Below are 24117 nucleotides of genomic sequence, written 5' to 3'. Positions count from 1 at the left end.
GGGACCCTGATAGCTAGGACAGGTACCACTGAGACATATGAATCACCACCTAACCTAGCTCTGTCACTAGTCTGTGGGACCTTGGCAAGTTACCCAACCTCTCTGAACCTTGGTTTCCTCATATGTAAAATACTGCAGGGAGAGAGGGCTACTCTGAGGTCATATTCAGCTCTTAGAATCTTTGCTTCTAAGGGGATAAGGTAGCTCCCATAGAATTCAACCAAGATGGAAAAATAGTAGCATTATTCCATTGGGCACTGGAGTGTAGGGCTTAGGGGGGTCTCCCAGAGTTAAGAGTTGGTAAGGGAAAAGGCAAGAAATACCTCCATCTGTGCTGCATGTGTGTTTACTTTAAACGTGGTCCTTTCCAAGAAATTCTCCGGAGTTGCAGGGGGAATCAGCTTCTATTTTATCTTCAGCTCTCTTTGTATTTGTCTTCCCTTGTTGGAAAAATCTCTTTCTCCTAGTGTTTTTTCTCAATCTCTCTATTTCCATTAATTGAGTCTCTCTCTATTTCTTTTCTTCTTTTTATTTCTGTTTCTCTCCATTAAAACAAACAAACAAACAAAAAGGCATTTCCTTCAGCACCTAGTTAGCAGGGGAGACTCAGAAAGTTCTAAACAAAGGTCCCTGGCAGGCATACAAGTGAGGCGGCCAGAACTGACCAGCACCTGGAGCTGCCAGTTAGAGGGAAAGTCCCAGATGCTGGAAACGTTTGGCCCCGGAGATGTTTTCCCAGGCTGAGACCGAGACTGACAATTACTTTTAACCTTACATGTTGGACTGAATCCACTTTGGACAGAATCCACCTGGCTGTCTCTTGTACCACCCAGCTGTCTTGTACCTATGATTTCAGGAAAAGTGCTTCAAAACCAGAGAGGGAGGCTGAGATTTCTCTTTAACTGGAGTCATAGATAGCCCTAAGACTTCTAGAGCTGGAAGGACTTCAAAGATGGTTTATAATAAAGCCTCTTTGTTTTACAAATAAAAGAACTAAAATCCAGAGAGGGGAAGGGTCTTGCCCAAGCTCCTAGTCAATTAAAAGCAGAGCTAGTAACAGTTAAAACGTACATAATGTCTAGCTCTGCTCTAAGTGCTTTGCATATATTAACTCATTTAATCCTCATAACAACCCTGTGGAGGGAGGATTCCAATGGGTTTTTTTTTTTTTTTTTTCCGAGGAAGATTAGCCCTGAGCTAACATCTGCCACCAATCCTCTTTTTGCTGAGGAAGCCTGGCCCTGAGCTAACATCTGTGCCCATCTTCCTCTACTTTATATGTGGGACGCCCACCACAGCATGGCTTGCCAAGCGGTGCCATGTCTGCACCTGGGATCTGAACCGGCGAACCCCAGACCACTGAAGTGGAACCTGCAAACTTAACTGCTGCACCAATGGGCTGGCCCCTGGGAGCATTAGTATTATCATCTCATTTTACAGATGAGGAAACTGAGGCCCAGAGAGGTAAAGAAACTTGCCTGCACTGGAATCTGTGTTCTCTACTACTTTATCCTGCAACCTTCAGGATTATACTGTATCTTGATATAGCCTGTCACCTGAAATAGGCTATGCTAGGAGTCTTTCTGTTGCAGAAATCAGCAAATGCTATAAATCAGGCTTTTTTTTTTTTTTAAAGATTGGCACCTGAGCTAACATCTGTTGCCAATCTTTTTCTTCTCCTTCTTCTCCTTCTCCTCCTCCTTTCTTCCCAAAGCCCCCCAGTACATGGTTGTATATTCTAGTTGTAGGTCCTTCTGGGTGTGCTATGTGGGACGCCGCCTCAGTACGGCTTGAAGAGCAGTGCCACGTCCGCGCCCAGGATGGGGACCCATGAAACCCTGGGCCGAAGCAGAGCACACGAACTTAACCACTACGCCTCCAGGCCAACCCCCCAAATACTCTTTATTGTAAATTCCATATTCTCATTGAATGCTTTTGTTGATATTTGCTGAACTGTTATATCCATAGCCAATGCATTTTGCAACTAATGAGTACAATTCCAATTTTCATTTATTGACGGAGTGTTTTCTAAGACCACCAAGCAGTTCTCCAGTTCTAAGATGGACGCAGACTGGATGTCCTACAATTTAACTCAATTCTGACACAATCTGTCTGGAGATAGTGTCAGATCCCACAGGTTAAGGGCTCAGTCCTGCAAGACTGCACCCACTTCAGATGCCGATTGCAAGTCTAGGCTGTCACCTGTGCTTCTGACCAACCAGCTATAAATCAGAAGATCCCAGGACTCCCTCCTCGGGTTCAATCATTTGTTAGAACAGCTCACAAAGGTCAGGGAAACATTTTTATGTTTATTAGTTTATTATAAAGGATATATGAAAGATACAGATAAACAGCCAGATGGAGAGGCACACAAGGCGAGGTCTGGAAGGGTCCTGAGTGCAGGAGTGGAACTGGGGTGCCCCACCTTCCCGGAAGGTGGATGCAGCTCACCAACCCAGAAACTCATCGGACCTTCCCTGAGGTAGGTAGGTGGGGTGAAAATTCCAACCCTCTAATCACTGGGTCTTTGGTGACCAGCCCCATCCTGAGGCTAGGCAGAGACCCCACTCTAAGTCACCTCATTAGCATAAACTCAAGTGGGAGAGAAAGGGCTTGCTAGGAATAACAAAAGACACTCCTACCACCTAGGAAATTACAAAAGTTTTAGGAGCTCCATGCCAGGAACCAGGGGCCAAATATACATATTTCCTTTTTTTCTTTTTCTTTTTTTGAGGAATATTAGCCCTGAGCTAACTACTGCCAATCCTCCGCTTTTTGCTGAGGAAGACTGGCCCTGAGCTAACATCCATGCCCATCTTCCTCTACTTTATATGTGGGATGCCCACCACAGCATGGCTTTTTGCCAAGCGGTGCCATGTCCACACCTAGGATCTGAACCAGCGAACCCCAGGCCGCTGAAAAGCAGAACGTGCTCACTTAACCGCTGGGTCACCGGGCTGGCCCCCCCCTATTTCTTTTTACACAATAGTGTAAGGGAAAGTGTAGGAGCTTCACTCATTCATCAAGGAAGTGAGCAACTTCCTTGCTGAACTGAATAATAGCTTTTGAATACTGGAAAAATATTTAATTTTTGTGGTATTCACAATGTAACAGCTACAGACATGACACACTTTTCAGTTTAATCTGCATTATCAACATTTTCTCCATCACTTTCTTAAGTCCAGACAATGAACAAAACAAGCCCTGATTTGTAGCATTTGCCGATTTCTGTGGCGTAAATACTCCCGTCATAGCTTATTTCAAGCTCCCTACATGATGTCACTGAACACAAGTTAGGGTGAAATGCACACTGGCAAAACCTTATTTAGTTTTTCTGCCATACAGATACAATAGCATAGATAATAGTAAAATGATTAGGAGGCAATGAATTTAAGTAGTTACTACCTTTATTTTTAATCTATTTAATTTTTTTTTTTTTTTGAGGAAGATTAGCCCCGAGCTAACATCTGCTGCCAATCTTCCTCTTTTTACTGAGGAAGACTGGCCCTTAGCTAACATCCGTGCTCATCTTCCTCTACTTTCTATGTGGGATGCCTACCACAGCATGGCGTGCCAAGCGGTGCCACATCCGCACCTGGGATCCAGACCAGTGAACCCCGGGCTGCCGAAGTGGAACGTGCACACTTAACTGCTGTGCCACCAGGCCGCCCCCCAATTTGTTTAATTTTAAGTATGTAATTTAACTTGTGACGACTTGCAAAATTCCTGAAAATTTAGTAATTGGCTCTTGTGAGCTCACATGAGCCAGCTCCAGCACACTCTGATTTCCTTACTAGACTATAAACTCCATGAAAATAATGCCTGGCACATAATATGCACTTAAAAAATGCTTCTTAAATAAATGAAGGAAGGGTAATTTTAGTGGTGTTTAGTTCCTTGCCACCTAAAGAGACTGACTAAATTAATTTTGTTGGGGGGGAGTAAAGGATGGGCACTATTTGAGCTGTTGTCTGACTCCTATGCCTCGTCTAAAGAAATCTGGGAGCAGGTTGGATAAAATGGGTGAATTGATCAGGGAGGCCCGAAATCTCCAGATTGAGGATGAGGGAATGTCCATAACACTGTCATTTCAGTCATTCTCCACAATGCCACCATAATTACTATTTTTTAAAAACACAGATCTTCTTAAATCCCTGCCATGTCTTCCAGCCTTCAAGATACAACTCTACATTTTATCGAGGCGCTTCATGTTTCCAGCTTAATCTCCAGCACTCCATTCCGTACCCCTATATCCAGCCTCACCAGGCCATTCACATTCCCCTGAACTTGCTCGGCACCATCCCGTCTCCAGACCTTGGCTCATGCTAGGGTCCCTCCCTACCAGAAACTCCCTCTTACTCCTTCTGAACCCAGAGAAATCTCCATCTTTACACATCCGGCTTGCATAGTTTCTCCTCTCTGAGGTCTTAGCTGGTACCCCATCCCGTCTAGCATAATTAATTCTCTATTTCCAAACACTTAGAGAATTTACGTTGAGGAGATGTTGGTCAAAGGGTACAAACTTCCAGTTATAAGGTGAATAAGATCTAGTGACCTATTGTACAGCACGGCGACCACAGTGAACAGTACTGAATTGTATACTTGAAAGTTGCTATGAGAGTGGGGCTTTAATGCTCTCAACGTAACAACAAAATGGTAACTAGGTGAGGTGAAGCGTTTGTTTACTAACCTTATTGTGGTAAACATTTAGCAATATATGTGTAACAAATCATCACACTGTAACCTTAAATTTACACAATGTTTTATGTTGGTTATATCTCAGTAAAACTGGGAAAAAAAGAATTGACCTGTTTCCCTGCTAGATTATGAAAGCTCTGAAGACAGAATCTGATTGGTTGTCTCCCTTCGCCTAACATAGTCTCTGGCCCTTATTTAGTAGGCAACAATAATTGTTTATCGAAGGCACAGCCTAGGGAGAGGAAAGCATAACAGCTAATCTCTCTGGGCCTCAGATCCTCCTCTTTAAAATAAGGATAATGTTTCCTCGCCTGCCCGGAGGCTGAAGTTGGTGAGCTCACAAGTCATTTCCCGGGCCTGTGACCTACTTCAGAATGTCCCCTAAGGCAGAGTCCCCTATCAGAAACGTTGAGAAGCACTGTGGTTTCATCCTTCAGCCAAAAGGCATTTGATCTCACTTTAAGAAGCCAACAGGTGTAGCCTTCTGTCCCTACAAAAGGCCATAGTGAACTATCTTTGGCCCCGAGCAGGGCCCAGGCTGCCGGGAGCTTAGCGTTCGGCCGGGGAATGTCAGGGAAGGTCTGGGCAGAACAGGTTGCTAAGCCCCCTCCTTCCTCCCGGGCGGCTGTGGGAGGCGCGCCTTCTTCCGCAGTCGGCGGGAATGAGACTCTCCTCCTCCCAGCGGATTCCTCCCGGTGATGGCCATGTGCGTGTTCTTGGAAGCTCCACCGGAAAGTTTTGCTTAAGTTTACTCAGTAAGTTAAAACGGACACGCGAATGAGTGCTCAGTGAAAATATTCTTTCCTTAGCGACCACAGCTGGCCGGCCCTCAAGATGGCAGAACGGGCGCCATATCAGCAGAGGATCTGAGGGGGTGGCCTCCTCATACAAAACATCCACCCCTCCACCTGTCGTTCCAACCTTAGAGCTTAATTCCTCAGGGTCTCTAAGGAGGCTTTTCTGCTTCTAGAAACCCTAGTGACATTCCCATTCCTCTGGAAAGAGCATTTTAGCAGGGATTAGGAACAGGAGGAAATAAATTCCTCAGCTTAGCATTCAAGACACTGTACAATCAGATGCTACTGACCTCTGGAACTTTATCTTTCACTACCTGGATCCCCAAAGCACTCTTCCTTCAGCCACAACGGTCTCTGAGCCCACCCTGCATCTATTTCCCCTCTGCCTGCTGCTCACACGATGTCCCCTGCCTGGAATTCCTGCCTGCCTGGAATATCTGGCCAGCTGCCTTCCCCTAGCCTGTCTCCCTTCCTTTTCTCAGTAGATGTGTATTTATCACCTACCACAGTGAAGCACTGGGTCAGGGATTTTTTTTCAATTGTCCACAGGACCCGGAACAGATGTGGGCACATAGCGGGCATACAATAAACCTCAAGTCAAACCTGCCTCCCATTCCTTCCATCTCTAGAATTTGCTAAATTCTAATCCGGATATGTACGTGGGGGTGTATTGGTCTCCACATCTCCCTCGTAAGCGAAATGCGGAGGTGCAAAACAAGGAATCTTACAAGATGACTACTGAAGACGTCACTGTTCATTTTAAAAACATTTATTGAGTCTGCTTACTATGACTTAGATCCTGTGTTAGGTGCTAGAAATACAGACCCGAAAAGACATAGAACCTGTCTTAAGAAGCTGACAGGAGCCGGCCTGGTGGCACAGTGGTTTAAATGCACATGTTCCGCTTCCGTAGCCTGGGGTTCACCGGTTCGTATCCCAGGTGCGGACATGGTACAACTTGGCACGCCATGCTGTGATAGGTGTCCCACATATAAAGTAGAGGAAGTTGGGCACGGATGTTAGGTCAGGGCCAGTCTTCCTCAGCAAAAAAGGAGGAGGACTGGTGGCAAATGTTAGCTCAGGGCTAATCTTCCTCAAAAAAAAAAAAGGAAGCTTAGAGTCCAGAGGGGAAAGACAGGCAAAAACACCCGTGATGTTGGAGAACATAAAGCACGGTGCTTGGAGTTAGGGAGACCCAGGTTTTAACCCTGCCTCTGCAACTTGGTAGCAATATGTTCTGAATGAACTCCTTTTGAGGGGTGATGATGATAATAATAATGGTACTTCACAGTTGCCGTGGGAAAGTAAAGTAATTTTTGTAAAACATCTTGCCCCGGGCCTGGCACTTGACATGTGCTCAATAAATATTAGTTTTCCTTGTCTTCTGTTTAAACTGCAAGCATTTACTGAGTCCTCTCTTGGAATATCATGAGGGATAGACCATGAGTGAATTTAGAACAAGTACAAGATGTGATTTTCCGCTAATCTATAGTCTGTTTGAACAACAAGACCCACACATGTGAAGAGTTGATAATCCTGTGAGACTGGGCTAAGGAGGGCTGGGATTCCCTGGAGATGTGGGCCTGGAGAGGAGGTGAGAGCCGTGCTGTGGAAAGGCAGGTCTTGGGCAGATCATGAAGGTGCAGAGTCATGAAGGTCTTGGGCTGCAGCACTGAGGGGCTCCACGGGGTGGGAGAGAGAAATGAAGTGGGGCAGGTAGGATGAACCAGATCCTGGAGGGCTTTGAGACGTAGGAAGAGTTATTTTATACTTGTTTTCAAAGTACAGTGTTGATTTCTGAACAGAGGAGTGACATGTTTTAAAAATATAATTTCTATATGCATTTAAAATGCTCTTACTCTATAAAAGATAGAGATGCAATTATCTTTTAAGAAAACATTTAGGGGCCGGCCCGGTGGCCGAGTGGTTGGGTTCACACGCTCCGCTTCAGCGGCCCAGGGTTTTGCCAGTTTGGATCCTGGGTGTGGACATGGCATTGCTCATCAGGCCACACTGAGGTGGCATCCCACGTGCCACAACTAGAAGGACCCACAACTAAAAATATACAACTATGTACCGGAGAGATTTGGGGAGAAAAAGGAAAAATAAAATATTAAAAAGAAAACATTTATGTGTTAAGTGAGGTCTTTGACCTTGAGGCCCACTGAAGGTTGAGTACAAGGTGTAGGGGAGTCTGTTCTTCATCATACGGAAATGGCTCTAGGTCTTTCTACTTCCGCAGCTGTGGAATTACCAGAATGAAAATAATCTCTCCCAAGGGGAAGGAAGGCAAGTCTTTGCCAGCCCCTGTTCTTCCTGCTTAGTCGAACTTGAGCATCCCATCTGTATTAGTTTGCTAGGACTGCTCTAAGATAATACCAGAGACTGGACGCTTAACACGAATCTATTTTCTCATGGTTCTGGAGGATAGAAGGCTGAGATCAAGATGTTTGGCAGGATTGGTTTTTTCTGAGGCCTCTCCGCTTGGCTTGTAGAAGGTCATCTTCTCCCTTTGTCTTCACGTGGTCTGTGCTCTGTCTCTGTCTGTGTCCTTGTAAGGATACTAGTGTCCTTACAAGCGCATCAGTCACATTGGATTATTGTCCACCCCAATGACCTTATTTAACCTTAAATTACCTCTTTCAAGACCCTATCTCCAAATTCAGTCCCATACTGTAGTACTAAAGGGTTAGGACTTCAGCATATGAAATTGAGGGGACACAATTCAGCCTGTAACACCAACCTAGAAATTCAGCTTTCCCTTATAAGTTATTATATCCATATTCATATACCTTGGATTCCTCTCTTAAAACATACAGCTTTCAATATCCCAGCTCTAAATATTTTGTTTAAATCTTTTTTAAGCCGTAAAAGTAAGACTTGAGTATTAAAGGCAATTTGCAAATACAGAAGTGAAAATGGAAAAATGTATCCTATAATCCCATTATCTAACTGCGGCCCATACTAATATTCTTTTGACATATTTTTATAGCCTTTCTTTCCTAGCATAGTGTTCTTACATAGTTACGTTCACTCAGCAGATTTGGTTTTGGCTTTTTATACCTAACAGTATATAGCAAGCATTTTCCCATGGCCTGGCATGTTCTTTGTAAATGTTATTTATAAAGGCTGTATAATGTGGGATCTAGTAAGAATGCCATAATTTGCTTAACCATGCCTCTGCAGTCAGACATGTAAGATGCTTCCAATTTTTTGCTATTATAAATAAAGCTGTGAGAAACGTTTTTTTCTGCATAACAATTTTTCCATATTTAAAATTATTTCCTCAGGGCAGACTACCAGAATTGCTTTAGATTAAGGAGTTTTAATATGTTATGTCTTTTTGCTTTCCAAAAAGGTTATGCCAACTTATATTCCTATTAGCCAAATAAGAGAGTGCTTCTTTTACAAAACACTGACTAGCACTGGGTAACATCATTATTTTTACTCTTTATTAATTTGCAAGCAAAATGCATATTATTGCTATTTCTTTCACTTAAAAAATTGTGAGTGGGGCCAGCCCGGTGGTGCAGCGGTTAAGTTCGCATGTTCTGCTTCTTGGCGGCCAGGGGTCCGCCGGTTCAGATCCCGGGTGCGGACATGGCACCGCTTGGCAAGCCATGCTGTGGTAGGCATGCCACATATAAAGTGGAGGGAGATGGGCACGGATGTTAGCTCAGGGCCAGTCTTCCTCTGCAAAAAGAGGAGGATTGGCAGTAGTTAGCTCAGGGCTAATCTTCCTCAAAAAAAAAAAATAAATTGTGAGTGAGGCAAAACATTTTTCCATATGTTTGTTGATTGACTTTCATTCCTCTTTCAGGAATTTTTGGTATGCTTTGTCCATTTACTTACAGACATTTCGGTGTTCTTGTCAATTTGTATTTTTTATGGTAAAAATATTAATCATTAAAAAAAAATTCCCCCCCCAGATCTATTGTTTACCTTTTGGGTTTTTTTAATGTTACATAGAGAAGTTTTCTATTTAAGAGTAGTTTAACCTGTTGATTATTTCCTTTCTGCCCCTCCATGACTTAGATATCCATTTCTGTTTCCTTCAAGCTTTTCCATTTTTAAAAAAATATTTGACAGTTTTACATAGAGTGGCAGCCTGGGTTAGTGGAAAGAGCACAGGTTTTGGAGTCAAAGTCTAGAATCCTAGGTCTGCTATTTAACGTGTCTTCCTCTCTCTGTTCCCTAAATCAGAATACCTACCTTGAATATTCATAATTGAGATAAAAATGAGATGGACAAAAATAGCACTGTGTGTGACAGACAATAAAGGGGGTAGACTTACCCTCTTATCTTTAAACAATTTTGGTACCAGGAGTGCAATGTGGCTAAATCTTTCCCCTAGATTGTTAATAAATTGCCTCACTACTTTGAACTATTATCTGCAGAGGAAGAATCTGTGTTCTTATGAATGGACAGCAAAAATGTTCCTCTCACAGTGGGAGATGTTCGTGAAGTCTAGCTTAGACTTAAGTTTTTCTGTCTCTCTGGGTCTTTTTCTGAAGGGTCTTCCTGGTACCTTAATGCTAGGAAGTAAACATTTTGAAACTGGGATATTTCAGCCCCAATATTTTAAGCAAAACAACTCTGAGAGTATGGAAATAGAATTATGATGAACTATTTTATTACCCCAAATTAGTATCTGTCCCTCTCACTTTAGCCTGGACTCTTCATTCTGATTGGTACAGATGATACACTTCAATCTGTATTGAGGTCCATGTATATTCAGCCACTAAAAGCAAGTCTATTTTGAACAAAAGAAAAAAATTGACCTGGCAGAAAATTAACAATATTATTGCATATTAGTCATAGCTAATATTTATTAAGCCATTATTATGTGCCAGACCATGTTCTAAGTATTTTGCTTGTATTAATTCAGTATTTTTCAACCTGCAGATCTAGATGCATTAATGGGTCAGGAAATCAGTTTGGTGAGCTGTGACCAGCTTTTTAAAAAAACTCATTTTGAGGGGCCAGCCTGGTGGTGTAGTGGTTAAGTTCACATGCTCTGCTTCGGTGGCCCCGGGTTCACAGGTTTGGATCCTGGGCGTGAACCTAGCATTGCTTGTCAAGCCATGCTGTGGTGGCATCTCACATAAAATAGAGGAAGATTGGCCCAGATGTTAGCTCAACAATAATCTTCCTCAAGCAAGAAGAGGAAGATTGGCAACAGATGTTAGCTCAGGACCAGTCTTCCTCACAAAACAACAACAACTTATTTTGAAATAATTTTAGACAGCGAAGAGATGCAAAGATAGAAAAGACAGTTTCCACGTACACTTCATGTAGCTTCTCTGAATGTTAATATCTTATGTTATCACGGTAAGAAATGAACACTGGTACCAAACTTTAAACTATAGACTTTATTTGGATTTCCCCACTTTTTCCACTCACGTCCTTTTTCTAATCCAGGATCCAAACCACGGTACCACATTTTATTTAGTTGCCGTGTCGCCTGAGTATCTTCTGATCTGTGTCAGTTTCTCAGTTTTTCCTTGTTCTTTATGACTTTGACACATTTGAATAGTACTGGTCAGGTATTTTGTATAATGTCCCTCAGTTTGGGTTTGTTTGCTGTTTTCTCGTGATCACGCTCAGGTGACGGGTTTTTGGGAAGAATGCCAGAGAAGTGATGTACCCTTTACATTGCCTCACAGCAGGGTGTACATGATATCCACATGACCTCTTACTGTACTGTTAACCTGATCACTTGGTTAAGGTGGTGCCTGCCGAGTCTCTACATAGTCAAGTTACTGTTTTTCCCATTCCATTCTCTATTTGTTAGACATGAGTTATTAAGTCCAGCCCACATTCAAGGGGGAGGGGAATTAAGCTCCACCTCCTGACGGGAGGAGTATCAAAGAACTTCTTTATACACCACAGTAATTCACAGATATTTTGAGGGACATACTTGGAGGCTATGCAAACTTCCAATTTCTCCTAAAACTTTTTTTTTTTTGGAAGATTAGCCCTGAGCTAACATCTGCTGCCCATCCTCCTCTTTTTGCCGAGGAAGATTGGCCCTGAGCTAACATCCATGCCCATTTTCCTCTACTTTATATGTGGGACACCTACCACAGCACGGCTTGCCAAGCGGTGCCATGTCCAAACCTGGGATCTGAACTGGCAAACCCTGGGCCACCAAAGTGGAAAGTTAAGCACACTTAACTGCTGTTCCACTGGGCCGGCCCCTCCTTAAACTTTTGCCCACTTATTTTATTATTCATTGGTGTGACAATTATTACCCTGGTTTTTCTAGAGGTGGTTTTTTTATTTCTCTCATTCCTTCCATGGTAATTAATTGGAATTCTTCTGTAAGGAATAGTTCCCTCCTCTATTTATTTATTCATCCATTTATTTATATCTGCATCAATTTCTGAATATTTATTTTATTCTTTGAGTTATAATCAAATACTATCATTATTTATTTTGGTGCTCAAATTGTTCCATTTTTGGCCATTGGAAACTCTATTTTTTAAAACAGAATAGAATGAAAAAATCAGAGTTTAATGTCCCATGATTATGTAAATTGTTAACATTAGGGATGCTAGATGAAGAGTGGCCTGAAACTCTCAGTGTACATAAATATATGGATAGGTATTTTATAAAACTTGTTTCAGTTTTGTATATATGCATGTATTTCTTCTTGTGGGTTGCAGTCAAAAAGGATTAAAACCTCTGCAAAACCCAACACTATAAGTGAACTATTTTAATTCTCCAGACAAGTCTCTGGCGTCGTTCTTATTATCCCCATTTTGCACTTGAGAAAACTAAGGCAAGATGAAGTTAAGTACCTTGCCTAAGGTCATACACTTAGATTCTTCAAGAACAGAGGTTGGCAAACTTTTGTGTAAAAGGCCAGACAGTAAATATTTTAGGCTTTCTGGGCCATGTAGTTTCTGTTGCAAATATTCAACTTTGCTATTGTAGCACGAAAGCAGCCATAGACCATAAATCAGTGCATAAGCATGACTGAGCTCCAGTAGAATGTAACAGACACTGAAAAGACACTAAAATTTGAATTTCATGTTTTGTGTGTCATGAAATATTTTTGATTTTTTTTTTTAGCCATTTAAAAATGTAAGAACCATTCTTAGCTAGTGAGTTGTAGAAAAACTGGAGGTGGGCTGCATTCGGCCCATGAGTTGTAGTTTGCTGATCCTTGTTCTAGAATCTAGGCCTTCCTGGATTCCTCTAAAACGCAAGCCGTAACCACTGACTAGAACTATATAAGTACTGGTGTAACCAAATAAAGTTCTTCCTGGTAATAACAGTTTCGTACAGTTGTTATACTCCAATTATTTTCTTTCATATGCAGCATGTTGCATGAACCTGACAATGCCTTATAAAGTAAGCAAAATTTAGCTCCTTTATTTTTTTTCAATTCTTTTATTGAGGTCATTGGTTTATAACATTGTGTAATTTCAGGTATACATTATTATATATCAGTTTCTGCATTGTGCTCACCACCAACAGTCTAAAAGTTTTTTTTTTTTTTTTGGTGGGAAGAAGATTGGCCCTGAGCTAACATCTGTGCCCATCTTCCTTTATTTTGTATGTGGGATGCTGCCACAGTATGGCTTGATGAGGGGTGTGTAGGTTCGTGCCTGGGATCCGAACCCGTGAATCCTGGGCCACCGAAGTGGAGCCTGCAAACTTAATCACTATGCCACCTGGCTAGCCCCAACCAATAGTCTAATTTTTATCCATCACCATCATGTGTGCCCCTTTACCCCTTTCACCCACCCCCCAAACTCCTTTCCCCTCTGGTGACCACTAATCTGTTCTCTTTATCCGCATGTTTATCTTCTACATATGAGTGAAATCATATGGTGTTTGTCTTTCTCTGTCTGGCTTATTTTGCTTAACATAATACCCTCAAGTGCATCCATGTTGTTGCAAATGGGATGACTTTGTCTTATTAAGCAGAAATTAGCTCCTTTATATAAATGAAGAAACAGGCTTAGAAAGGACAAGTTATTTATTAGTAGCGTCAGGAGGGAACTGGACTTTTAGAGAAATGAGACACAGTAGTGTTACTAGGGTGTCTTTTTGGCCATTCCACACAGGTTTCACACACTGGCAGTATCATTAACTGTTGGTTTACTGCTTTCAGAGGTCAGCATGCCCACAGCTCAGCTGGCTCTGGGCATAGACATAACTCAGAAACTGGTGGTATATTCCAAATTGTCATTGTCACTGTACCAATTTTCAGCCAAGCAAAATAACATAGGGTTCTCTGGTCCACAGCGCATTCACACCTCTGGAGGAAAATCTTCATGAGGAGCCAAATTCTTTTTTTCTTTTTCTTTCTTTTTCTTTTCTTTTTTTTTTTATTGAGTTATTGATAGGTTACAATCTTGTGAAATTTCAGTTGTACATCAATGTTTGTTAGTCATGTTGTAGGTGCACCACTTCACCCTTTGTGCCCACCCCTCACCCCACCTTTCCCCTGGTATCCACTAAACTGTTCTTAGTCCATAATTTTAAATTCCTCATATGAGCGGAGTCATACACAGATTATCCTTCTCTCGCTGGCTTATTTCACTTAACATAATTCTCTCAAGGTCCATCCATGTTATTGCAAATGGAATGATTTTGTTCTGTTTTGCAGCTGAGTAGTACTCCATTGTATATATGTACCACATCTTCTTTATCCATTCGTCTGTTGCTGGACACTTAGGTTGCTTCCACGTCTTGGCTATTGTAAACAGTGCTGCAATAAACATTGGGGTGCATAGGACTTTTGGGATTGCTGACTTCAAGCTCCTTGGATAAATACCCAGTAGTGGGATGGCTGGATCGTATGGTAGTTCTATTTTTAATTTTTTGAGGAATCTCCATACTGTTTTCCATAGTGGCTGCACCAGTTTGCATTCCCACCAGCAGTGTATGAGGGTTCCTTTTTCTCCGCAACCTCTATGAGGAGCCAAATTCTAATCAGAAGGTTGCTGGTGACGTGGAACAGAGTTTGGGGAATTTTGAGTGATTTTTATGGCTAATAGGCTTGGAGGACCCATCTCTACCTGCTAAAGGCAGAGATCTGCCAAAGGGATCCAGATGTTCTCTGTGCTGGTCAGAGCACCCTTTTCCCTGCGTGGTGTACATTTTTGCAGAAGGTTCATTTTTTTTTTCTCTTTTCTATACAGACCATTCCTTCTCAGTTGTCACATTCTTCAGGCAGGGTACAATGCATTTGATTGTGATCATTTATTTTACTATAAGTGAGTAGATTAGACTTGAACTCTGATTAGCTTTATCTAGAGTGTGAAAATTCTGCTTTGGAGTTTAGACACCTTGATTCCATCTTCCTAAATCTCAGCCACCTATTACTTATTCTTTCTGGGATGGGCCTCATCTAAGAATGACTGATTTCACCCACCTGAGTTATGTACAAACTTAAAAACCCAGGGTCTGAGGATTTCTCCAGGTTATTTTCCATGACATCATGCCCTTAAGTCCAGCCAAGAGTGCTTAAGCAAACAAAAACTGGTGAAAGGGATGGCGATGTTCTTTGCAGTTACAGGATGTGAAATTAGACTCAGAGTCGATGTCTCAGAGTCAGACTGGGTGGAAAAGGGTGGTGGTGATATCCCTTGGGGGAGACTATTGCCAGAGGATACTTCTACTGCATCCAGGTGGTGACAACTATAATCAGTGAGGTTTTAGGACTTTGATGCTCTTATTTTTCTCTCTGATCCTAGATCTTAGGTAGGCCTTCTCCCTTGATAAATGATAATTTAACGAAAGCACCCAGCACAGTATGTCTGGCATAGAAAAGATAGATGTTTTTTAATATAATAACAGAAGAGGAAATTGAGGCCTGCTGAGGTGACATAGCTTGTTCAAGGTCAGAGCTGACACATGGTCTCTGGTTTCTCTTTTCCTAAACTTAATCTTTAATTAAAACACCAGTACCTTCTCCATGTAAGAAATTAAAACATTATAGATTATAGGCCCTTTCGGCCAGCCCCCTCAATCACCAACCCTCTTTCCCACTCCTCAGAGGACAGCTAACTGTTAGCAGGTTTGCATATGCCCTTTCAGAATTTTCTCGTGCTCTCAAGGGTAGTTTCTATCTTTGACTCTCCCACGAGTTTCTATAAAGCAGGAATACAAAGAGAAGACTGAACTGACTAGACACAATTCTAACTCACTGTCAAAAGGGGAGAGATAAGATACATCTACACACGAATGGTCGAATGGTCGTGATAATAAGTTCTGTTTGTCAAAGGCACAGCCTGACCATTCTCTGATCAACTCAGATGCATAACAAAGGCTTCCCTTGAATTGAGGAGGCCTCTTAAGTTTTCAATTATTTCTCACCACATAACCTAACCTATAACCGGTCTACTAGTAACTAGTAAGTAAGTTAGCAGTTAGCATAGAGCCCTGACCAAAGATGAGGACATGCTGATTCCTTTCCCACCTACTTTAGACTTGTCATGCCCAAAGGGTACGTAGAGGGTGCGAAAAGAATCACTATTATTTACTGAGGGTTTACAATGTGCCAAGCAGTACTTTACGTAATCTCATTTAATTTCCACAACCTGGTGAAGTGGTGTTATCAGACAGGAAAGCTCGAATTGAGGTAAGGCCAGGCCGGCAAAAGAGAAAATACTTTAAAACGCTATGCTACGATTATAAACCATTATCTCCCTCTCTGCGCTTAATTCCTGGAGTGAAAACACGTGAGATCTTTTGGGGGGGTGGGTTATTCATTGTTTGGAGATAGGAAATCTGGCTTGGGTCTCTTCAAGCCTGGAAACTGGGACCCTCCCTAATCTTTTCTTTACGCTTAAAACGGGGACAGTGCCTGCCTCAAACGGTTGATTATATGATTTAATAAAAGTGGCTGTATAAACGACCGACATCGAGCAGGCGTTCAACAAATGTTAGTCTTTTCGCGCAGAAAGCTCTCCGGAATGCAGAATTCTGTGTCACATTCAACAAGACAGAAGCCCCGAGGCCCTGGCGCCCTGCGGAGGGTCCCCTTGAAGGCCTGCGGCGTGCACCGGGGACTTCGGCCAGCCGTTGGCGTCTTCCCGCGCAGGGGGCGGGGTGGGGCGCCAGCCCCGCAACGTGGTGGCGGGACCCGACCGCCCGCCCGGACGACAGCTCCCCGCGAGAACCGCGCTCCGCCGTCGGGCAGGCGGCGCCCGCTGCTGTCAGGCTCAGACGCTAGCCCTGTCCGCCTTCCGTCTCGGGCTCCCCTCGGCTCTGGGTCACAGCCGCACCGTCTCTCAACGCGCGCGGAGGCTGCGGCAGCAGCGGCCTGTGCCGCGCAGCACGCTGGGAGGCGAGGCTGGCCTTGGGTGGCTGGACCACGTCACGTGACGAGAGGAAGGCGGCCGCCGGGAAGCGACTTGCGGTGCCTTGTGAGGTCATCACAGCGCGACAACGAGCTGCAGCTGTGGGCAGCCTGGATGCGGTGGCCACTACGACCCCGATGACTCCCAGTCCGAAAAATCCCGTAAACTCTCCCTTCTGCGCTGCCTCCCCGAGCCTCCCCCAGTGGGCGCTGGGGGCTCGCGCGCTCTGCGCCGCGGCCCGAGGAAGCCACGTGCTTTGTGGGCGGGCCGACAGGCGGCGCGCGAGTGACGTGTGCTGGCTCCTCCCTCAGCCGTGACGCAGAGGTCACGTGACGGGCCGGGCCGCCTCTGCCGCCGCCGCTGCTTTGTAAGAGGCACATTGGCAGGTAACGAGCGGCGGCGGCGGCGGCGGGTCCTGAGTCCAGCGAGAACGGCAGCGGTAATTGGCGCCCTCTTTCTCCTTCCCGGCTCCAGGGCCCTGAGAGCTGCGGCTGCGCTTCCCCGTCCTGGGGGCAGCTCTGTCCTCCTCCAGCCCCCTTCATACTGCCCCGGCGCCCACCGTGAGGACCGGGCCGAGCTTCCCTCACCGGCTTCATGTGTTCCTCGTCTGCCCAGGCCCGGCACCCTCATTCCTCTCCCGCGCCGGTGGCCCTGGGCTCCTTCCTGCCTGCCCTGGTCCTAGTCGGCCCGGCCCCACCCAGCCCCAGGGGGCCTCTTCCCCTCCCCCCCTTCGGGTTTCTGCCCTGGAGGGTGTGGTTTTCTCTCCCACCACTGTCCCTCCCTGCCTCTCCGCTGGAGCTCCCGCGCCACGCTGTCGCTCCCCATCCTCACCACCTTTCCGCTTCCACGCCTGTCCTAGTCCTGGGACTGGACCTCTCCGAGCCCAACTTCTGCGCTCGCCAACCTTTCCCGGCTTATCTGGAGGCATAGTTCAATTCTACTTCTCCTTTTTAGCCTGGAAGGCTTGGGTGTCAGAGTCTTGGGACTCAGTTTTCCTCCTCAGTCCCGGTTCCTGTAGTCTGCTTGTGTCACGGTTCTTTTCTTTAATGTAGGTTTGAGAGCGCTTGGTAAACTAAAGCGCTGTCTGTTACCATACGTATTGAAGATGTTATTCTTTCATTGGTGCATTGCATCTCAGTTTTCTTTGCCGCTGGATCACTTTCCCACTCGGCTTTCCCACCTTTTACCCTGGGTTTTCCATTTAGTTAGTTGCCTAGGCATCTTAAGTGCAGCCACTCTGGTGGTGTCCTTGGGAGTTGATCCCGTCATCATTCCTGTTATTTCCTGTTGGATAGAATCCTGTAGTTACTACCACCTCTGTTGGATATTGTTTCTACTTATATCCGAGGTATGTGATCTGCCAGTATTTAGGCTTACTTTCTTCAGCACCTGTGTGTCCCAACAATTGAGCGCTTTTTAAGGTCTCCATAAGGTATCCAAAGATCATCTTTTATTTGAAGGGCATATAATTAACTTTAACTTTTTGGGTGAACCCAGTTCTTTTCTATTTTCTCTTTCGTTATGATAGTACTTTTTAAACCAAGGGGTATGTCAGTAGTTAGTGTATTCCTCCCTTTTCGCCATGAATTGTACTTTCCTAATTTTTAGTGTCAGTTTATCTAATAAAGGCAGAAGATAGAGGAACATAATACGTAAGCTCTACTGTATCCGAGGCTTTGGGTGCCTCGACTGGGGTGGTGTCTTTCTGTCTTAGGAAAGGGAATAAATTGTGCTCTCTGGGGATGATAGAGTCTTCCAGTACACCAACATCTCTAACCTGTCTGCAGGGCCCCTTGGCTAGTGCTGTTCTCCCATTGCTGTGAAGGCTTCTCTTATCATTAGGCAGAATTGATTAGTTTCCCGCACTGCTCTTCTGCTTTCCTCAAGTGTGTTCCTCCTGATTTTTCCTCTTTATGTCTGGTTCACACGTGTGATGAGATTTTTCCCCCCACCCGTGTCCTGCTTGTTTCCCACAGCTCTGATTTCCCCTGTTTGCTGCCTTGTTGTCTCTGACCCTCAGTAATTAAGAAACATTTCAGGGAAGGGAGGTTTTTGTTGTGATTGAAATATGGCTGGAAGTGGTGGTATGGGAATGAGGCCCTGGGAAAGGGTTGTGGTCATTGCCCCTCCTGCCTGTTTCCTGCTGCTCTGGTTTCCTCTGGGCTCTCTCTTTAAATAGGGGCTGGACCAGCAGTAGTCACATGGAGCTGCCTTTAGAACAAGGCTGGAACAACAATAACACCTCTGCTTCCCTTTCCTGGTAACTGGTGTAGCCTGTGCAGTGCTCACCAGGAGTCTCTTGGTATTAGCCTGAGTGACTTTTATTGTTTGGGGAGAAATGGTAGGAAAACATGGAGAATAGGTTTATTTCAATATGTCCTTGTATTTTGATGGGAACTGGTGGCTCTCTCTACTCCCGTAAGTATAAACCACATGTAGAAAGTATAAACCAGGCTTGAAGGTTTGAAGTGGTCTGAAGTGAAGCCCTTGCTTTTGAAAGCGTTAGTGTTGAAGTACTGATTCCAGTCCATTTCTTTAAGATGATGACTTAATGTTAAGTATTTCTTGTTATGACACTTTTTTTGGTAAATGTATTATAAAAGATTACTGCCTGCTCAAATGAAGCAGTCTGCATCAATTCACAGATTGTGAAGTTCCTCTGCTCTTAAACAAATCTATCTCAGTTTGTTTATTTTTCCTTGTGAGGTAACCTATAGGTCAGCAAATACTAGTTAGCTCTTAGTTGTTAATTTCAGTAAATGGAGTGTCCTTTAAAAGCTGCCTGTTATAGCACCAAAGGTGATGTTGGCTGGTGAGGTGATGGATCTCTGATAGATCTTAGAAGCAGCTGTTTTCTTTTCCCCCCACAAAAGGAAAGTGGATGTGTAACTTGAAGGAAGGCAGAGAGAGGGAAGACTTACAGGGAGTATCACAATGTAAGCCTCTGGTAGGTTTTGAAATAATTTTGACCCAACTATCAAATAAGTATTTAGGAATGGAATTCTTTTTTTCTTTTTTAAGTCCAAGAACCAAATTAATTAGATTTGTTTTGACAGTTATAATGCAAACTGCATGTGCTGATATTTCCTACTTTTTTTGAATTTTCTTGACAGTATTTCTCTCAAAAATGCTGCATGTCCTATACTTTAAGAAAGTAAATTATTTTAGGTTTTAAATTTCTTGGCATAGGTTTTGAAGATCAGGTTTGTGAATTTTTGGCTAACATAGCATGTGTACTAGAGTGACTTTCAATTTTCAGAGAACTCATTTTCATACTGGAGTTACGAGCTCACTTGAGTTGGAACTCAGTTAACTATTTGGAATTTATGAAATGGGGCTTGGATTAAGGAGTAGGTGTTTCATTTAAGACTATGCGGCTCGCTAGGGGCCGGCCTTTAGGTTTGCACATTCCGCTTCTCGGCAGCGTGGGGTTCACCAGTTCGGATCCCGGGTGCGGACGTGGCACCGTTTGGCAAAAGCCATGCTGTGGCAGGCGTCCCATGTATAAAGTAGAGGAAGATGGGCATGGATGTTAGCTCAGGGCCAGTCTTCCTCAATAAAAAGAAGAGGATTGGCAGATGTTAGCTCAGGGCTAATCTTCCTTCCCCCCCAAAAAAATGACTAGGCGGTGCTCTACTTTTCAAAGTTGTTAAGATTGTGTTGCTTGTTTTTTTCATTTGGAAGTCTAACTGTAATAGAACATATATTTGATTGGGTCTAAAACTTAAAAAAAAAATTCATTATGAGAATATTTTCAAAGATTTATAGAGGAGAGAATTTCATTTGGATTTAGACCTATTGCTGTAACTTTGTGTCTTACTATTAGTATAGTGTTACTATTAACCTGTTTTTGACTAAGATGTCATATGAGAACTTTCTCATTTAAAGTTATAGTGTACATACACAACCCAAGAATACTTAGTATTTTACTATTTACTCAAAATTTGTAACATGTAGTCTCAATCTTCTCATCAAGTCAGTCTTAGATATTATACCCCTGAAGACCTTTGAAGCTCAGTTACTTATTGCTAATGGTGTTTTTCTCCCTGCCTCCTTTAATTCTCTCTACTCCCTCCCTCCTCCTTTTTCTTTTTCTCTTATTTCTCTTTCCCTTGTTTTCTGTCCTTTCTCTTTTTTTGCGACCTTCTGTCCCTTCACCCCCATAGTCTCACCTGAGGAGGTTGTAGGCCTTCCGACTCTACTTGTCATTATAATAGGCTGCTTCCCAAGCAAGCGGATGAAAACCTAAAATATCTTTGCAATCTCATGACCTTGGGCAAGGTGTATAGTGCTACGTGTATTGTGTGTGTCCACCTGGCTGGAATGTGTGCTCTTTGAAGGGTGGGATTTTTCATTTGATAACAGTGTTTGGCATTGTGAAATCATTAAACAGGAGAATATGTGGGCTTAAAAAAAATGCAAGTATAACTGAAATAGGGTCTAGAAAAAAAGTGGCTGTAGGATTAATTGACAGGCCTAACTTTAAATTGTTTCCAGACCAAACTGGTCCTCCCTTCCCCCCTTTCTTAAATTAATTTACAAATTTCCATTTTAGGGTAGATTTTTGTGTCAGGCTGGCTGGCACTATTTTACTTAAAAAAAAATACGTTTTAGAAAATTTGAAAAAATCAGAAAGAAAACAGAAATGACTTATCATGATTTAACATTTTAGTATAACCTTCACTTTTTTTCTTTACATAAAGTATATAGTTTAAGAATAGTGTGATCATAGTTTGCATATTTATTGATTTTTTTATTGAAAAACATAGGGGGGCCAGCCCAGTGGAGCAGCAGGTACGTTTGCACGTTCTGCTTTCGCAGTCTGCGGTTTGCCGGTTTGGATCCTGGGTGCAGACTTACGTGCCGCTAGTCAAGCCATGCTGTGGCAGGCGTCCCACATATAAAGTAGAGGAAGGTGGGCATGGATGTTAGCTCAGGGCCAGTCTTCCTCAGCAAAAAGAGGAGGATTGGTGGCAGATGTTAGCTCAGGGCTAATCTGCCTCAGAAAAAAATATAGAATACATACCATAGAAGGTATATGAGGTATAAAAACACATGTAGAGTTTTCAAAAACAAGAATAAAATGATCAACGAAGAAATATAAAACCCCCCTGTGTATTTCATCTCCCAAGGCGTTCTTTTCCCTCTTTCCCACAGGTAACCATTTGGGTTTATTATTATTTAGAATAATTTTTACTTCGTATATATTCATAAACAATATATAGTTTAATGTTGCCCATTTTCAACCTTGATCTGACTGGAATTGTATGATTCTTCTGATACTTTCACTGTGATATGTTTTAGATTGGTCCGTGTTGATTCTTCCAGCTATGGATCATTTTCAGTAGTATGGCATTCCATCGTAAAGATTAGCCACATCTTATTCTATTGTGATGGATGCTTGTCTCATTTCCAGTTTTTTGCAAGTATAAATTATACTTGTCTCCTTGTGAACATTCCCCTACCCCCCGCCCCAAATAAACTCTGAGTTCTCAAGACTATATATAATTAGGAGTGGAATTTTTCAGTTGTGTGTGGGCTGTGTGTAACTTTACTGTGTAATCAATCCCTGGCTGTTTTCCATGGTGTTGTACAGCCATTTGGTGAGGAAGATTGGCCCTGAGCTAACATCTGCTGCCAGTCTTCCTCTTTTTGCTCCAGGACACCACCACACATGGCTTGATGAGCAGTGTGTAGGTCCAGGCCTGGGGTCCGAACCTATGAACCCCTTGGCCACCAAAGTGGAGCACATGAACTTAACCACAACGCCACCAGGCGGGCCCCTGTACAGTTATTCTTAATTAGGTTCCTCATTTGAAACATGGAACACAGAAAATTGAGTGGCTGTTTTCTCACTACTCTCAAGGATATTACGTAACTAGTATCATTCTAGAAGCTGAGGGAAGTTAATTCATACATGCAATGGATACCTTAGACATTGGAATTTCATTCTTAAGACTGAATGGATAAGAGTTCCTTCCGCATCCTTGCCAGCGTTTGATATTGCTTCACTTTTTAGTTTTAGCCAATTCTAGTGGGATGTTTTAGATACAGTCTTATGAAAACCACACAGCTGGACTTTGTGTTAATATTACCTGCCAGCTTCTCTCTTCACCAGAGCATGGAGACCATTCACACTGATTGTAATTATGGATATTTTGGGTATATTTATGCCATCATAGTCTTCTACTTGCCTGGTCTTCATTGTTTTTCTGTCCTTTTTTTAAGGTTCTTTTTTTGAGGAAGATTAGCCCTGAGCTAACATCTGCCGCCAGTCCTCCTCTTTTTGCTGAGGAACATTGGCCCTGAGCTAACCTCCGTGCCCATCTTCCTCCATTTTATATGTGGGACACCTGCCACAGCGTGGCTTGCTGAGTGGTGCAGAGGTCCGCACCCAGGATTCAAACCGGCAAACCCCGGGTCACTGAAGTGGAGTGGGCAGACTTAACTGCTATGCCACTGTGCTGGCCCTGAAACAAAATTATTTGTAATGTAAATTATTCATGTTAAACATTTTTATTTTTTTGGTGGCCTTTAAAAAAATTTTATTTTATTGAGGTCATGTTGGTTTATAACATTGTGTAATCTCAGGTGTACGTTATTATATATCAGTTTCTGTATAGACTGCATCGTGCTCACCACCAATATCCATCACCATACATGTATGCCCCTTTTACCCCTTTTGTCCACCTCTCACTCTCTTCCCCTCTGGTAACCACTAATCTGTTCTCTTTATCCTGGGTTTATCTTCCACATATGAGTGAAATCATATGATGTTTCTCTTTCTCTGTCTGACTTATTTCACTTAACATAATACCCTCAAGGTTGTTGCAAATGGAACAATTTTGTCTTTTTTTTTTTTATGGCTGAGGAGTATTCCATTGTATATATATACACCATATCTTCTTTATCTGATCATCAGTCGATGGGTACTAGGGTTGCTTCCACATCTTGGCTATTGTGAATAATGCTCCAGTGAACACAGGGGTGCATAAGTCTCTTTGTATTGTTGATTTCATGTTCTTTGGATAAATACCCAGTAGTGGGATAGCTGGATTGTATGGTATTTCTGTTTTAAAATTTTTTTTTTAAAGATTTTATTTTTTTCCTTTTTCTCCCCAAAGCCCCCCAGTACATAGTTGTATATTCTTCGTTGTGGGTCCTTCTAGTTGTGGCATGTGGGATACTGCCTCAGCGTGGCTTGATGAGCAGTGCCATGTCCGCGCCCAGGATTCAAACCAATGAAACACTGGGCCGCCTGCAGTGGAGCGCGTGAACTTAACCACTCGGCCACAGGGCCA

At 43.2% G+C, this 24117-nt stretch overlaps 1 protein-coding gene across 7 annotated transcripts in view; it reads left to right on the top strand.

Moving 5' to 3' along the window:
• Positions 1-16521: 16521 nt before the first annotated feature.
• UBAP2 (ubiquitin associated protein 2) overlaps positions 16522-24117 on the top strand; it is a 120044-nt gene continuing 112448 nt past the window's right edge. For 2 of the 7 annotated variants that reach the window (XM_070248767.1, XM_070248766.1), the window contains exon 1: positions 17193-17255. The gene's annotated coding sequence lies outside the window, so the exon portion shown is untranslated. Of the gene's footprint in view, positions 18165-24117 lie in introns of all 7 variants that reach the window. The other 5 variants (XM_023627472.2, XM_070248764.1, XM_070248763.1 and 2 more) reach the window with 5 other exon arrangements.

The sequence above is a fragment of the Equus caballus genome, chromosome 23 (assembly GCF_041296265.1).
Source record: "Equus caballus isolate H_3958 breed thoroughbred chromosome 23, TB-T2T, whole genome shotgun sequence".
NCBI lineage: Eukaryota > Metazoa > Chordata > Mammalia > Perissodactyla > Equidae > Equus > Equus caballus.
Note: the sequence above shows the minus strand (reverse complement) of the source record. Positions and strands in the feature narration are given on the sequence as shown.